The 18,596-nt window shown below is 36.1% G+C and overlaps 1 long non-coding RNA gene across 1 annotated transcript in view; it reads left to right on the top strand.

The window, feature by feature from the left end:
• Positions 1-12,313, top strand: part of LOC107727331 (uncharacterized) — a 15,565-nt gene extending 3,252 nt beyond the window's left edge. The window contains exons 2-4 of the long non-coding RNA XR_001638342.1: positions 6,704-6,792; positions 8,656-8,688; positions 12,207-12,313. This is a non-coding gene — a long non-coding RNA (uncharacterized LOC107727331). The remainder of the gene's footprint in view (positions 1-6,703; positions 6,793-8,655; positions 8,689-12,206) is intronic.
• The last annotated feature ends 6,283 nt before the right edge of the window (positions 12,314-18,596 follow it).

Genomic DNA, 18,596 nt, shown 5'->3' with positions numbered 1-18,596 from the left:
GCACGGCTCCAGCGCGGATGAATCTAATGTTCTGAAGAGTATGTGTGGCAGTCAGTCACTGCACTGGTGTGGATATTTACTTTACTTCGCAATCACAGATTCTAGCCTATGTCTTGGAATATATGACCCAAATAAGAATTTTCACCGTATATTGTCATCTGAACAAGTAAGTAACAAGTCTGCCATGTTTGTTCTGACCAACTGAGGAAAAAATTATTACAATAAATTGCGCTACCAATGGTGATTTAATCTAAAGATCGGTTACCTCATATCACATCAAACCATGCAAATTATTATTATTGTTATACTTTATTCTCAAATTATTAATGTTAACAACGTCAGCATTGCCTATACAGTGTGTATTAGCATGTAGAGCGCTACCAATGGTGATTTAATCTAAAGATCGGTTAGCTCATATCACATCAAACCGTTCAACTTATTATTATTGTTATACTTTATTCTCAAATTATTAATGTTAACAACATCAGCATTGCCTATACAGTGTGTATTAGCATGTAGATTTCAGTTTCTGTATAGTCTAATCTCTAATTGTCATACCATTCAAATTTCATGTTAAGAAATTCTTTTAACCCAAAAAGCAAATTATGCTCCCTTCGAACTGGTTGTCTTTAAAATACAAATCTTGTGTAATCCCAGGCTATCTGTAATCAGAAGCACATTTATAAACTTCTTTATGTTTACAGACGTGACGTAATGACACAGCGCCATGCTCGAATTTCCCGTAAAAACCTACCCGTACCACTCAAATTAGAAAATATTATTATAAGATAAACGTTGTGAATCGGGCTAAAGTAAGGTGATAGTTTTGAACGCTGGCTGGTTATGTACTTGCTCAAATATTGATTTCGGATCATTTTTAACCAAAAAAAGTTACGGACTGCAGCTTTAAATAACTTCTGACTTACATCAAAGCCAGCCTGTGCACATTTTTGTGGTCTCCAGTTTACTAATTTAAATAATCTTTTGTTTCTATTTTTTATATACGTTTTTTTTAGCAAGGTACAGTACATAAGGTTATATTTGTAGCAATGCTAACTGTTTTGTTATTCTATAAAATAGCCTATGCAAAGGCATTTTAATACCAGTGGATTTCCATTGGAAAAGTAGATAATTATTTGCCCATTAGAAGTAGATTTTCACTTTTTACAGTAAATTCTTGACAAAGCAACTGTTTTGGACTATTTATTGATTGATTGTACTATATTAAATATTTTAAGATTTTATTATTTCTTCCTTTGCAAAAGTGTTGTTGCTGCCAGATTGGATAAGTATTTCTAAATTTTGCATTTCATAGTTGTTCATGCCACTAATTAGCTACTGAAATACTATAGTGTGAGTTATGATTTTTCAGTGTGGTGAAAGGTTCTGTTTTCCAGTTTTTTACTCCTGACAATACTGTACATCTTGTTTTGGCAACATGCAGCATCACCTTAAATTGATGTTTCCGCTTTGTTTTATTTTATAAAGTCCAGTGTTGTTTTGGACCCCGTTGATTTTCATTGTTTGGACAAATCATTCTTCTAAATAACTTCTTTTGTGTTCCACAGAAAACAAAAGTCATAAACTTTTGGGATGACATGACTAAATGATGACTGAATTTTCAATTTGGGTGAACTTTGGGTACATTTCTGTTTACCCATGAGCTATCTCAAAAGTTTGCCTTGTAGTGAGAAATAGCTTTGGCCCACTCATCAAATGTCTCCTGTGATACTAAAGTCATTTAGCTCGGTTACACTTTATTTCGATAGTCCACTTTAGATATTCTATTAACTATAAGTAACTTTGTAACTACATGTCAACTACATGTCAACTAATTCTCATTAATTTGCAACTACATGTCTACTAACTCTCAGAGTAGACTGTTAGGGTAGGTTTAGGGTTAGTAGAATAAGTTGACAAATAAAGTGTTAGAAGATATTAAGCAGACAGTCTACTAATACTCTACTAACTGCTAGTTGACATGTAGTTGCAAAGTTACTTACTGTTAATAGAATGTCTAAAGTGGACTATCGAAATAAAGTGTTACCTTTAGCTCTTGTTAGCTATTGTGAAGTCATATAGTTTTTTGATAAAACAAAGAGTTCCTGCACACGATTCACGTACTGTAAGGGCTTTCTAATCCCATCCCTCCCGTTCTTTCTTTTCTTTTTTTTCTCGTTTACTTTTGTGGCATCAGCCACAATTCTTAAACCTCTTCCATAGGGCCGCTCCATTCTCAGTAGCGGCAGATTTTCATTACCGAAGAAGTCAATCATCATCAAACCGCCCTCTTGCCTTTATCGCTGGAATCTATTAGAGTTAATGCTTTTAGCGGCATTAACCAGGGCCCTGCGAACCTGCGGCAACCAATAGGCGAGAACAACATCCCCTGATGACACGTCTGAGCCCTGCGCTGAAAGACCTGAATTGATAGCTCTGCAGGTAGATGAATACCAAACAGAGAAGGCCCCCGCCCCGGCTCAGGATCGGAGTCCCTTACTGCATCTTAATGGAGCCCGAGCTTCTCTGCAGAGGATGGGAGGGATTGATATGCTGCCCGACAGCACCTCACCGGCTCCCATTGTGCTATAGGCGATATAGGAAGCAGTCAGGGAATCAGAGTGGATGTTGCAGGGGTAGCTGAAGACCGATTGCTAACTCTGCCTCTGAGGTGTTGGACACACTGAAGGGCCATTGTGATGAGCTGTACTCATGCAACTAAAGCATGCCAGTGTGTTATGTGTCCTCGGGCCTCACAGTGCAAGAGAACAGCATGATGCTTTTCTCCCTTGAGTGACTGTTTAATGTTAATAAAGAACTCGGACAATGAAATAATTTTAGTCCTGTCCTGCATCATTGATTTTCCCACTGAATTCACCACTCTACCACTTTTCTGCTAATGCCTTAAAGAGGGGGCTGGAAATTCCCCGTCGTTCATGAGTAAATTGGTGCGAAAGATTGGGGTTTTGTCTCTTATGGCTTGTAATGAATCAGAAAAGAGAGTGGCCATGTTCTGATTTAGAGGGAATACACTTGTATCACTGACATTTTTACATGGACGATCATTTGTTTGTGGTAATTTAGCTGCTTGGTTCAGTTCCCTGCAAATTAAATAGTTAAAATCTAGCTAACATGTACTTGTAACTTGTAATTTATAACTTGTCACATACAAAACAGATTTGCATACAGTGTATATGTAATCCTTCAAATATTCAATTACACATTGTTTCATGTACATTAGCATTTGGGGTCAGGATGATTTAAAAAAAAAATAATAATAATTAACACTTTTATTCAGAAAGAATGCATTTAAATGATCCAAATTGTCATAGTTTCCACAGCTGCACAACTGTTTTCAGCATTGATAATAATAAGAAAATCAGCATATTCGAAAGATTTCTGAAGGATCATGTGACACTGAAGTCTGGAGTATTGGCTGCTGAAAGTTCAAATTTACCACCACAGGAATAAATTACATTTTAGAACATATTGAAATAAAAAAGTTATTTTAAATTAATATTTCACAGTATTACTGTTTTAGTGTATTTTTGATCAAATAAATGCAGCCTTGGTGAGCATAAAATACTAAAAAAAAAAAACATAAATACAAACCCCACATTTCTGAATGGTATAGAACAGACAGATAAAGACTAGCTTTTAGTGACTTTTGTTACACACCCCTAGTCTTAGTGTTTCTGAGGAGCTAATGTTTCTGCAGTATCCTCTGGGTCTTTCTCAAAGTATAAATGTGATGAAAACAGACTTTCATCAACATCCTCATTTACACATACTGATTAGGGCAGATCCAAAGCTGTACAAGTATATTTCACTTGTGTCTTGTGAATCGATACCGGGTGAATATATTGAAGCTTTTTCTTTCCTGACAGACATTCTGGGCATTCCATTTGTAATTCTTGTACATGCTCTGTAAATACTCTTCCTGAACCACAAAGATGAACTGTAATGGAGAAAGTGTCTTGTCTCTCCTTAAAAGCATTTCTCTGTCTGTTTATTGATGCTGTGGAGAGACTTGATACTCCAAGCCTTCAAAAAGGAGAGCTTATCTTTTTCAATGCTTTCCTCCAGTACATTCTTTCAAAATTACTGTAATTTCATTTTTATTTTTAAATTTGAGCTCTGTTCTTTGGTATGCAGATTAGAATCACATTACACATTTTCTAGGGATCATATTTTATATTGTTATTTTTAATCTAATCCTAAAATGTAAGTAAATTATTTCTGAGTACTGATAAGTGTGTGCGTGCTGACATTTAGATATCAGCTGTCCTTGATTAGACTGCTTATTCAGGTTCTGATCTGTCATAAAACATTTGTTTGAGCTTTAGTCGGGTATTTTAATGATGACTGGAAGTCACTTGGTTTGGTGTGTTAAGTTACTTTGAATGTCTAACGTTTGTTTTCTGATCCTCCTTCAATGTAAAACTGAAATGATCATTTTTATGCCATTTAACAAAAAAATAGTCAACCTTAACTCAGAGACTTGGCTAAAAACGTTTGCCTTATTGCACTGCAACACTATTATTAATTAGTATTAAAATGATCTTGTTTTGCGGTAAGATATTAACACTAAATTTGGTGAGATGTTTGCTTAATGTATGTAGAGGAAAAACAAAACAAAGATACCAATTAAATACAAGTGTTTTTTTTCTTTCTGCAGTGTTCACTGCAGGCTTTTTTTCTCATTTTAAAAGTTAAGATTAATAGCAAACAAACAAGGATTTTGGCAGTTAGTGTTATTATACTGCTTTTTCTTAGAGATGCTGAACATTTTCTTGATTTTTTTTCCATACACTTCAAGAATCGAGCCATAAAAGTAAAGTATTCCAACATGCTCAAATGCATTATTTAAAGGCATCAGAGATGGTGTTCACATTCACAGTGAGGTCAGGGTGAAAAATTGCTGCACAGTAATGTATTCATAGTCATATTCCCAATAAACAAATACCAAATAATCTCTCGGATAAACCTCATCATGATCTACTTCTTTAATTGACTCCCCTGAGATCAGCTGTGTTCAGTGGATTGGATCATGCAACTACATTCCGTTTTTAAGGCACCACAAATGATTAAAATATAGTTAAATTTATCAATAATTCATCAGAAAATGTCAACACAAAGCTTTGTTTGTCACAGGAAGTCACCCAGAGGTAGCTCCATCTGCGGTGTGCTGGTAAGTGGGGGTGAAGTGACGCTGTGTCTGACCTCAGATTTACCCCAGGTTCAGTGGAAGTTCAGTGGCACTTTGTCTCATCACCAGCACTAAGCCTGCAGGGCTATAACCCTCCTATGTGCGGCTGCTCAATATTACATAACGTGACGGCCCCAGGATGGCACTACTCACTGGAGTCAATTAACCACTGAAGGACATAGTAAATATTCTGTAATGCCTCTTTAAAGAGGTCTCTTTTAGTTCGGCTATTGGCAAAAAGTGATATGAAACCACAGAGAATATGCAACAATGGGGAATGTGAAGTCAGTTGTTCATGTAGAAACCAAGCATGACTTATTAAAATGACTAAATATTTCATTTGGACTTAATTTGCATTTGATTGCTCTCAGTGACATTAGGTTTATTATTTTAACATTGACTTTTAGGCTGAGATTTACCCTTGATTCTAATAAGAAAAGACACATAACTTGGCTCTACTGTTCTTTTCTGCTGAAGGTTTTGACCTTGGTTTTTGTATTTGGCAGACATTGCACACCGGCTCTGCAGGGACAGCCTGTGACCACGCTATTACCTCTGTAGTAAATTATTTAGCTACAACAGCCTTGTCTAGCCACCTACCGAAGCCCAGACGGAGAGGTGTGAACGGCTAAGCAGGTCATCACCTGCCACCAAATTGCGAATTACAAAGAATTTTTAAAGTGAGGGGGCTTATGGAATACATTTGAATGTTTTATATGATTGATATTTTTGTCAGCGTAATTAGAAACATTCAGCTGCTTGGAGGGCAATACATAAATTATTTTATGGCTTTTTCCCCCTTTGATCACTCCAGTTTGTATTAAACTCTAAATGAGATTTGCCTCAATTTACCAGCAGAACCAGAATTGTTTCATGCAACTAATAAATCAAAGAAAGTTTGACAATCTACAGACTAGATTTTTAAAATAAACTGCATTTGAAGAGCAGCATTTTACTTCTGTGGAAGACAAATCTTGTGCGTTTGAAGTTGTAGGGGTAAATCTCAAGGGACAAATACTTTGATAACTCAATGAAAGTGAAGACGTCTCCTCTAAGTCGTTATGTAGATGATCCAGTGCTAAACGGATGGCGCTAGTGTACTATATTCATGATGCAGATGTACTGTGTTTCGGCTTTAAATAATGCATCGTGAAAAGACCTGCGGAGGCAGAGTAAGTATGGTGGAATTGAAGCAATCAAACCAAGGTTAAGTGAGTTAAATGATTAGCTTCACGTTAATATCTTTTTCATATACCAACATAAAAATGGTAATTAAATCTGTGTCCTTTTATAAAATGAAGGTTTACTTCATGGTGGCGGCAGTAAAGCAAGAATGTGGGCAAGCATGTGGCCTTTTTGATTCTCCTAGTGTTCATAGGCTTTTCACTCTTGAAATAGTTAACCCTGGGGCATTCTAAACCCAGGGTTAATCATCGATATTATATACGCCACACATTTGAACCTGGGTTGATGTTTTTATTTGCATATTTGCAGTGTGATTGGATGAATGCAACATGAAGGCTCTTTGCGCATCCTCGATAAGCTGTAATATCAAGTTTTTCCTGACTTTTTGGACTATAAAGGTAAGAATAAAAGTCTCTTCCTCACTCCAATTAACATGCCTTCCGTCACCATTTGACATTTCCCCTCAAACGCTGAACAGATTAAGCAACGCGGTGTGTTTATGTTGGTGTCTGTTGCTGAGCATCTAGCCGTAACATTAAAACACCATCGTTGCAAACAGTACATGTTTGAGAACCCTGAATAAAAAGTGGTGCTAACTCCGCTTCTAAATTACAAGTGTGAAACGTTCTTTTACCTGGGGTTTAGAACGACGATAACCCGGGGTTAGCAGTGTGAAAAGCCATAGTCAAGTCACATTTATATAGCACTTTATAAAATACATATTCGTTCAAATAAGCTATAGCCTAAGAGCCCTGAGAGAATTGTATGTTTTATATGAGAACTCATCTTCTGTTGTAGTAACATAATGTTTTACACTGCCTTCAGCTTAGTAATTGAGCTGACAATCAACAACATGTACAACAAACTAGCCTGCACTTCACCAGTGCCAATACACACTTTGAATACAGACAGAAACAAATGGACGAATATTGTTGTAAAGTATTGGACATAAAATATCAATTGGCGTAATATCTATTGGAGACCTAACCATAATATGTTGGCAGGCATCTCATTTTATTTCTTATTCATAGTTTTGTAAAGGCATTGAGTGCATGCAGAGTGTGGGAGACATCAATATTCTTTGCTAAAGGAATTTTCAGGGTTATTTTCAACGGCACAAACAGTATTTCTGTATTATTTATAACCTTTGAAGGGTTCTTTCAGCATAGACTGTGAAGGTTTAGGGTATTTAGATTGTTTTAGTGAATAGTAACTATTTTACAGTTGTAAAGTATAATGGGAGAAAACATCAGCCTAAAATTGCACCCTTCCCAAAAATGAAAACAGTATAATTGTATCATTGTTGTTTAATTGTATCATTCCAAACCTGTGAAAGTGTTTAAGTGTCCACTGAGGTTCAGTGTTGTTCAATCTGTATTGGATCTTCTTTTGTGTGCAGGTTTTGTTTTTTTTCCAATTTGTAAATCTTTTAGAAGTTACGAGGGTGAGTTTTTGGCTTCTTGGAAGCTTTTGAAGAATCTTGAATGCTCTAAAAGCAGTATCATTGCAAAGTTTATTGTCTTTGGAACCGAAATAACACAATATTGTATAGACATTTTTTTTTCTGCTTCATAATAAATTATATGCTTATTGTCCATGTGCCTGGCACATCTGTTTGGCACGAAGCAATTTTAGGTAGGGAATAAGGAGTTTCTTCATATGACACATCCAGAAGGTCTTGATAAGCAGATACTTGAAGCGGTCAATCAAACTGTTCGTCTCTCTCCTACTCTCTCTCTTTTTCCATCTGCAACGGCCTCACTGATGTTCCTCCCTGCTGTCAGCTCCTTTAACCCCTCCATCTTTAGCAGAAATGTTCTGTCACTGCCCTCACAAGAGGAACAAGCCATATGACAGGGTGATTTTATGGAGGGAAATTGTAAGGAAACTGTCTGTCATACAATGTGGGTGTTTTTTTCATGCCTCATTTTTCTTTCTGGACACCATAAGTGATGACAGTTATTACCATGGCAGCAGTTTCAATGTCGAAAAATAACAGTGCTTGTTTCAGCTTGAAAAACAACTGCTATAAACATCACTTATTATCTCTCACATATCCTGTTTGTGCATGCATTTTTGGGGGCAAGGTCAAATTGAATGAAAATGAATGATCTGTATTTTTGTGCTACATATTTTCAGTACAATTATCTATTGTGAGCATTATTAAAACAAAATACTGTACATTTCTCATGTGCTTTACCATACTGTAATTTCTTACAATAACCACAATTCTTCAAAATGCCACTTTTTATGTTCTACAGGCAAAGGTTGTACAGGTTTGGAGCAACAAGAAGGTGAGAAAATTTATGACAGAATTCCGCTTTTGATTTCATTTTCAAACTTTGCCTTTAAGACCAGCTTTTAGAAAATGTAGAATATCTCTATCTCTTTTAAAATGATTTCTTTTTTAATTCTTCATTTTTTTTCCCATTGGCAAATATATATTTTTCCTATGATTGTCTTTACAAAATTTATTTAGGTTTATGCTTAAAACGAGACCCGAAATGCCAGTGGTGTAAGACATGAAATTAATTATTTTAATTATTATTATTATTACATTTATTTGACCTTTTGAAGTAGAGATATGTCGTTTTGAGGAATTTAAGGTATTCTCTGAAAACAAATTTTATAATCTGGAAGTAAATTTTGGGACTGAATATATCTTGTTTTAAGGATATTTATATGTTATACCTGGAAAAATAGAAAGAAAAAAAAAACACTGATTACAGAAAATAAGTTTTGCAGTATGGCTGAAGACAGTGAACAGTCAGGTTCATATTGTTTTGTTGTCTTTCAGACTGAAGCATTTGAAGTTTATGGTGTTGTGGACGCAGGTGTTGCACCTATATTGCTTTCTTAATTGAGGTTGATAAAGGAATGAATGTCCATCACTCACTCTCCACAGATTTATTATGACATAAAGTACAACGGTTGGTGCTGTGCACATCCACACAGATCATGGTAAAAACCTAAGGGGGTGGAGTCAATTTCACGCTTTAAAGATCCCTAATAAAAAGAAACGGCACTGGTAAAACATATTATATAATATAATGAAATATTAGCAGTATATACTAGCATTCAAAAGCTTGGGGTTGGTAAGATTTTTTGTAATGCTTTTGAAAGATGTTTCTTATACTCAACAAGGCTGCATTTATTAAAAAACAGTAATACTGTGAAATATTGTTATAATTGAAAATAACACTTTTCTATTTTATTTATTTATTTTTGGTGAATTTTCAGCAGGTATTTCAATTTTTATTCTTCTGTGTCACATTATTCTACATGAATCATTTTAATATAGTGATTAAATATTTGAAATATTTCTTACTGTTGAAAAGAGTTGTGTTGCTCAATATATTTTTTTTCCAGGATTCTTTGATACAAAGAAAGTGCATTTGAAATACAAATCTGTCTTTATTATAGATGTCTTTGCACCTCAATTTTGATCAATTTATTGCGTCCTTGCTCAGTAAAAGTATTCACAGACAAAAAAATAATTCTGTCCCCAAACCTTTGAATAGTAGTGTATAGCATGTTTTCACAAAAATTAGTCAGAATGCACAACTGCTTTTAAATGGCCGTCAGTGTACGATGTAGTTAGTTAGGGCATCTACTAACAGGGGCTAACGGCGTCATGCTAACCAGTCAAACTTTGACTCCATGGTTGGCACAGCAAAATTAGAGTCAATAAGCGCTTGCCCTTGGAGTCTTTCTGATGGACAACCATGCTGTGATGACAACTTGTGTGCTTTGTCAATATATCACCAAGAACAATCTCCCGGTCTCTTATAACCAGCCCTCTGGTGCTCATTTTGTCCACAGCTGCCTGCCTGTTCACCAGCAATCAGTCAGTTCCAAAGAGTCTGGCATTGAGTAAGTGGCGCCAACTGCCCGAACAGTGTGTTTGTTTCATTTCATTCCGTTTTTGGGTTTTGGATCCTGCCCTCCATGAGCTGCTCATTGCGTCCGATGAGCCTAAATGAAGGTGTCGGAATGAGTAATGCATGTTGACAGTTGAAAGTGGCGAAACAGCACTAAGATCTTGTCTATCCATCCTTCTATCTCTCTGAACAAGTACAGCAGGACAAGTGTATAGACGCAAGGCAACGTTATCCAAATTTCTTGAGGAAGGAGGAAGCTGGAGAAGGAATATAAGAGAGGAAGGGAGGGACATCTGTCCTTGAGTGTCACAGCAGAGGTCAGAGTTTGCTCCATGCACATAAGTGGCAGAAAGCAGGGAGAGAGAGATTGTAAAGAGAGTTAATTTGGTCTATAGATCATTGTCGCTGTCCCCTGTTGCAGTGCAGTGAAGGTGTGAGCATTGAGCAGCATGCAGGAAATTACCATGCATGAGCTGTGTGCGAACATGTGTGTGTGCACTGCTTAAGAGTAATCTGTCACCCTGATATGCCATTTAAGGGGAAACAGGAGAGTATTTTATTATTCCTTCAATGAGCTCCCTTTGTTCCGTGGTGCACCAAGCGTGCAGCATGCTATATATTAGCCCTCGCTCATTTTGTGACCTTTAGGAAATAAATCAGTGGTTTTATTTTGCAGGTATTTTATTTGTGAGGGTTTCCAGCTGAGGATACTAGTTTCTACACTGAAAAAAATGTGGCATAGAAACAATTTTAGCTCAGAAACTGCTAGTAGGCTTAATTTCACAATAACAAAGAAATTGCAAGTAACCCACTGAACCCACTTATGTACTCCAATAATCTTTTATTTCATCGAAACGTCGAAAATTCATTTTACACAGTTTAGCTTTCAAAGCTGTTTTTAAACAAAATGGGTTATTTTACACTTTTTTTATTGTGAGATAAACATACATATATTTCTTTGTTATATTCACTCAGTCATGCCGAGTAAATCGAGCAAATTCAACCTACATCTACTCGTATTCACTCTACTTAAATGAAATGTATACATGAGATTGTGGATACACTATAATCTCCTACCACTGTTTAATGTTTATTTAAAAGCATTTTACTAAAAATGCAGATATAGCAGCATGATTTACTGCAAGATTAGCTTCTTTTAGACTTACTGATGCTCAGATACTGATGAAACTGGAATTTTTGCTTCTGTAAACTGTACCTTACATTTGCATGTATGCATTTAGCATAAGATTTGCATTAGTTATTAGCAGAGCTTGGGTAGATTACTTTCAAATTGTAGTTGTAATCCATTACACATTTTACAGTAGGTAATATAATCAGACTACTTTTAGATTACTTTTAACATAACTTGTTTATCACATTGATTTAAATAGGATAATATTAGGGCTGTGAATCTTTGGGTAGACAGCGAATCGATTCACTTCACGATTCATAGGTTTTCGATTCGATTCAAGAACGATTTTTGCAAATTAAGAACAATTCGATTCGATTCACAATTAAATTCGATTCGATTCAATTCAATTAATTTTGTTTTGGTGATTTCAAATATCAACATTGGCTACCAGAAATCGCTTACTCTGCCTTTAAGAAAGGAAAATTGTAAACGCAACAATGTAACCAAATGTAACTGCTATTAATTAACAACAAGAACCACAGCTTGTTTAGGCCCACATAATTAAATTTTCATGTGCAAAGCTGTGGCCACTCCCCCAATCACAACATGCACAGGACCTTTATTGGCACTGTGATTTAAACATATAAAACCACTTGTTATTTTGTTGAATGAATAGCATGATTAAAATTAATCGAATAAGCAAAATATGATAACATAAGATTAATTTGAAGCCAGATTATTTTTTCTCTAGTGCACTGTCTGTTGTTCACATGTGAGGCAGTGGTTGGTTTTTTTGCAGTGAGAGTGAAGGGTGGTGCTGTATGACGCTGAAGACAGATTGAGGCTGTGACACCTGTCAGGCACGTCTGCCTGAGCCTGCCCTCATTCACAGAACACTTCAGATTACAACGGTGTGTCTGGTAAAAAGAAAATGGGGTGAAGATCTTTTCGTGTACTGATGTAAATTATCAACCATCAAGTTTTTTGTAGTAAGACGGGTACATTCAGCATTATTCATTTGGTATTTTACGGTCACATTTGGTATTTCATATGTAAAGCATCTTTTGAGTGATTTTTGTTATATTTAATGGAATTTTGTAGCATTCTCTGCCATTGTTATTAATTAAAATGATTTTTCATGTTTTATTATTATATCCTATTGCTTTGACCACTACTCATACATCACACATTTTTTGACAGGAAGTGAAATTGAAACTGTGTTTACACTCAAGAGAGTGACACAACAAAGCTAGAACACCCAGGTTATACAAACACAATACGGTAAAAAGCTATTATGTTATGCATAAAACAACTGAGAGGATTGTATCCCCAATTTCTGCTTATCATAATATACCCAGATGTTTTTCAATTGTATTTCTGATTATTCTAAAAAGGTAATTACTATAATACAAATATCTATATTTGTATATCATATTATTTAAATCAGCATGATTTCAAGTTGGCACACCAAATAATACCACTATGTATAAAATACTTGATCATTGAATTAATATAAAACAATTTTTTCCACATTAAGGTAATTAGATTTTTTTTTTCTCTTTGCTTAATCATAATTAGAAGTGTGGAGGGGGGTTGTAATTGTCATAATAAATAATTCTGTCATAAATAAATGACCCCAATAAATGTTCATGGCCCCCAGAATATTTGTTGTATGAATATCTGAGCATGCAATATGTCAAAAGAAAGAAACAAGCCTCTCCTTTTAAACAACAACAACAACAAAACATTTTATTCTAGCTTTATGCATTCTTTTTTTTTTTCATTAACACTTGGACGTGGGCAAGTTTAACAACATCAATGAAAAGCAGTATTTTTAACAAAAAACTGAGAAAATTGTTTTTGTGAAAGACTACAGATTATATTCAGAACCATGATTAAAATACACTTCCTGGGTTGACATTTCATTCCATAATGTTTATATGCTGTTAAATGTTCAATGATTTCGCTATTTTACATATCCATCTGCTTATGCAATCAGTTGTTTGTGCTTCTTCTCCTGAGTTCTGATCTGGAGATTCTGTTCACTTTTAGAAGATGCGTAAATGCATCCCCTACCATGTGACAGTGAAAACACAGAAAGCTGGAAAATTCCATCAGTGGCGGGGAAAGAGTTAAAATAGGCTTAGTGTTTTTTTTTTAAGCAAATAAAATTTCATATTCCTTTTTTAAGAAGTGAAACAGGGTCAGTTACCAGTCTCTTACTGGTCTGAGTAAGTGAGAGGCCCTAAGCATTAAATCACCACTGTATAAGAAAAATCACATATTTTACATGAGAGAAAACACAGTCACCTCAGGTTATAATATTTGAATGCTATTTCAGGCAATTATCGTCCAGGTGTGACACCCTTTGGAAACCTCTGCCCGAGACCTCATCCATTCCTATGGTAATGAAACCCAATCAGGTTTCCATTGTGCACAGCACTTCCACTGACCTCACAGAGTCCCTTGGAGTTTGTCTCCAAACTTTTTTCTCTAAGTAATTACAACTGTCACTTCCACAAAAATACTTCAGCAAGCCTGCCCAAATGTGTGATTGTGAGCAGGAAATGCACACTTCATTAAAACCCCCCTCTGCAAAATGTCACAGTAGATATTAGCCCCCTTAACTTTTGGGAGGTAATAGTCATGTGTTGCCTGTGTAACCTCACTAATCAAGGCACAGTGTTCTGCCCTTTCAACCCCTTCCTAGTCTGAAAAAAAAATGTTTCAGAAAAAAAAGTCCCTGACCTTTTTAATAATCGTTTCATTTGTATTCAGGTTTCACTAACAGGCCTTTCAGTTTCAAGTATGATTCTGCTTCTCTCTTACTCCCTCTCCTCTGTGGACTCGAACAGTTTGACTGGCAGCATAAAAAAAAGTGTCTCATTAAAATCCATGTAATATTGTGTTCAGTGTAACAGCAAGTGCTTGTAATCATATGCTAATGAGAATGAAAATGTGCACAAGATATTGATCAGTTGTTTGTTTGTGTTCTTTTGTTGTAATTGTAAAACCTGCAACATTCTTATATTGTATTATATAGTAGGTTTTCATTTTTGGATTGTGAAAAGGATTTAAACATTTCTTTCTTTCTTTCTTTCTTTCTTTCAAACTTTCTTTCTTTCAAACTCTCTTTCAACATTTTTTTTCAAACCCTCTTTCTTTCAATCACTCATTCTTTCAACCCCTAACTAACTTTCTTTCTTAAAACACCTCACAAAAAGTGCACACACACATATACACACGTTGAGTTTCCATGTTTTATGGGGATATTCCATAGATGTAAGGCTTTTTATAATGTACAAACTGTTTTCTTTCCCCTTACCCTAACCATACCCCCAAACCCTTCCCTCACACAAAACTTTATATTTTAGATTTCTAAAACAGATCATTCTGTATGATTTATAACCCTTTTTCATCAAAGGGACCAAAAAAAAAAAAAAAGTCCCACAAGGTCCAAATTTACTGGAATTACTGTCCTTGTGGGGGCGTTTAGCGAATAGTTTGGTGAAACTATTAACTTTGCAGAATTACCACCCATAGAAACCAGTTGAAATATTATGAAGAGATATTTGTGTACATTTTCTATAGGAACAAAACATTATAATTGGCCATATAGCCAGCCAGAAGTTTGTGTGATGCTGAACAGTTCCAGTAAATTCCAACAGATTGTAGTAGTATATTGCATCCTCTACAATCTAGTATTTAGGAGCATCTGTGAAAAAAATTGGCGCAAGTTTACACATTGATTGATTAGCATAATTAATTTAGTTAGTAAGTGACACTGTCAGTGAGTACAACTAATTCTTAGTGAATTTTGTTGGCGCCGACTGCTTTGTTGGGCAGCGCGCCAACATATAGCACCGTTGCGCTACAGGGCGTCCCGAGTTCGAATCCCAACTCGAGGACCTTTCCTGATCCCACTCTCCTATCTCTCTCCTGCTTTGCTTCCTGTGAGTTCTGATCTATCCTGTCATAAAGGCAAAAATATAAATCTTTAAAAAAAATTCTTAGTGAATTTCATATAAGTTTTATGGAAATAAAAATATAGCTGTCTAGTAAAACTCTTTTTAACATGTTACCCACTACTCTTTTTGACCTGTGTTTCTATTTATTGGGTTGTTCTGTTATTAACAATACACTAGGGACTTTAATTGAAGGAGCGCTATAGAAGCACATTCTGTTGTGATTGCAGTGCAATGTGGGCAGCTGCACAAGTGCTCTTATCCTGTTCCCTTTAGTCATCATCTCCATGGTGAGGCACATCTCAGGAAAAAGTCATCAGAAAGAGTAAATACTTCAAAACTGAAAGAACCCTTTTACAATGTCTCTCTCTTTCTCTTGCAAATTCACTTGTATGTTTTAGCTGTTGTTGACCCTGCTTCAGCAGATTGCTACCAAAAAAAACTAGTTTCTTAAATATTTATTCTTCAGTCCTACAGAAAGACTGAAATGGTTCAGAGCACAAGGACAGTTAAAAGCATCCAATAGCAGACAGGGGTAGAAGTGGCTTGCTCAGGGGCATAGTTACAGTGATGATAATCTGGAATGGTAGCCTGGCTCTTCAAGGTTCAAATTAAGTTTTTCGCCTGTCACCGTCTAGTTAGGAATAAAAATATATGTATATATTTTCAAAGTTTCCAAGTTTTGTTCAAAACTTTAACTGTTTCTTAGTTGCTGATGCTGGCAGAATATCTCTGAAACTTTGGATGAAACTGCCTTCTGTTCAACGGAAATCTTAGTGATCGCTAATGGAGCAGCTACAGGATTCTGGAGAACTCTATACAGAGGAAGGAGGTCTAATATACCTAGAGAGAGTTTTCATTGTTAGCATTCCCATTAATCTCAATGGTCGTTGCGCTACTGGTGCGTGCAGCCCAGAAGTATGCGACCTGGATGTTGCCATCTTTGCTTTATAGACTCTCACACGTTCAATGCTCTGCTACTTTTGGCCATCCATGCAGCATTTACCAGCAGGGCCAAATTCTGATCCAGAGCGTGGGTAGAGGATGAGGTAACCTAATAGCTTTTATGGTGTGTATTTTTTAATGTTGAAACACATTTTCCTATCCTAATGGAGTGGGTTTGGGCAGAAGATCTCAGCTATTTGGGAACCTATTTGTTTCTGTTTTGTATTGTGTTGGTATAATGGCACAGTGATTAAAAACTTCATCTTCAAAGTTGCAAAGACTCCACAAGAGCTGTTGTAATTACGAGTCATTTAGCAACGCTTTCATCCAAAGTCATTTAGAGTAAATTTATTAAAGGGACAGTCCCTCTGGAGCAACCCGGGTCAAGTGTCTTGCCCAGGGGCGCAGTGGTGATAGCTCATGGATCATACCTTGTCACTTGAACCTATACAGGATGATTTCATTAGTAATCATTGGTGTTCATACTTCATACATAATATGGTAGACACTGAAATCTACATTTATTAAATTGTTGACAGTATATAAAACAATTTTTTCAAATATTAAAAACTTGCACGGTTTTATGTATGAACAAATGTGTACAATGTCTTATGATAATTGAATATTGAATTAAATAGGAGCTCCAATAAATAAATAAATACTGGTAAAATATAAATTGATAAATTCTATAAATATAAATCTAACCTTTCAATTACCAGTCTAGGTAGTTAACCGCTGTGCTACATCACCCCGAACAGTATAGCTGTAATATACAACTGTGCCTTTGAAACAGATTAATAACGAGTAAACAAACAGAGAGGACTGAAATTGTGTTTTTGTGTAAGAATCAAAAGCAGCACATTTGGACAAATAAGCATAAAAACAGTTTGGTCTACATTTTACAGTCAATTTATTATCAGTTTACAGGTCATGGCATCTAAAATTGTGTCTCACATTGCCTAAAGCAAAGCCTCCACTGTCAAAAGTGTTTCACAAACAGAGATATTAAATAGTGCTTATCTCCCTCTTGGGTGTGTAATGTTTGCACCTAGTATTACAGCCCACGGCTCTGTGTCTCTCTAAATTCAGACCTACCTATCCTAGTTGCTGGCCTCAGCCAGGCAAAGGGGCTTTAATTACAAATGTATCTTTTGCGCTGGGCGGCTGGCTAATTGTTCTGAATTCCCTCCGGTGTCATTCTCTCTTCGCCCCACCAGTGGCCTGACTCACAGCCTCTAATTGTCATGTACACACTCCAGCACACTAGATTTAGTGCTGCACTGCCCTTAATTTAATTGGAAAGCACAGAACAGTGTGAGCAAGAAAAGGAGAAAAGAAAGAAATAAAAATGGAAGCAATCTTTCTTCAACGGGCAGTAAAAGGGCTGCAGGTATGAATTATTCATCCACTTGATGGATGGGTCTGCAAATAAAAATGTTGAGTGGGTCGCCGACTGTTAAGTGAGCTTTGCATACTGTCACCCTGTTCTTTTCCCTGCCATCTGACTGAGGAAGACAACACGCACTGTTCATTATGATACGACGTCACCACGCAATTAATGTAATGCATTGCTTTATAATAGCCGAGTCTAAATGTGTCACAATAACCATCGTGTTCTGTGTGCCTTCAGTCTTTAAATGAATTAAAAGAAATGCCAATCACAGGATGCGGTTTTGCTCTTGGGAATGTTTCGGCAGAAATGTTCGCTCACAGATGCTATAATATCACACGTCGGCATTTCATGCACCTGGACCTAACAGAGTGTTTTCAGCTGCTCTGCAGTTGGCTACAAATGACAGCGCTTCATAAATCTTGATCATCAGTTTCATAAAGTTAAGTGACAGATGATTACAGTTGATCATAAGCAACCCAAAAGCCATTAAGATTTTCTGCAACCCTCTCCCTTTTTTGTATGTAAAATTGATCTATTTTTGTAATCCAAGCCCAATTGGTTCATGATTTCCTGACTATCTAAAATCTTGCCCAGATAATAAGCTTTCAAGGGAGTAAAAATAGATGATGCTTAACAACACAGCTCTGGGTTGGTCATGATGACAACTACAAGACTTAAGTGGATGTTTAACACAAGGTCTATAAAGCCTGGAGGAGCACACTACAGTATAAGTTAGCATTTCTGTTTATCTTAAAAGCAGTTGTTCGGCTATTGTAGACCCCTGGAAGTATGAAATTTGAAACCTGCTATCTTCGTGCAAAGGCACTCAGTTCTTGAGTAAATGCGATGTTATTAATGGCATCACGACAGTGCTGATAGCACTGCA

The sequence above is a fragment of the Sinocyclocheilus rhinocerous genome, unplaced genomic scaffold (genome assembly GCF_001515625.1).
Source record: "Sinocyclocheilus rhinocerous isolate Xijiao unplaced genomic scaffold, SAMN03320098_v1.1 scaffold427, whole genome shotgun sequence".
In the NCBI taxonomy this organism is placed as follows: domain Eukaryota; kingdom Metazoa; phylum Chordata; class Actinopteri; order Cypriniformes; family Cyprinidae; genus Sinocyclocheilus; species Sinocyclocheilus rhinocerous.
The sequence above is the reverse complement of the archived record's forward strand: the minus strand, read 5'-3'. Positions and strand labels throughout refer to the sequence as shown.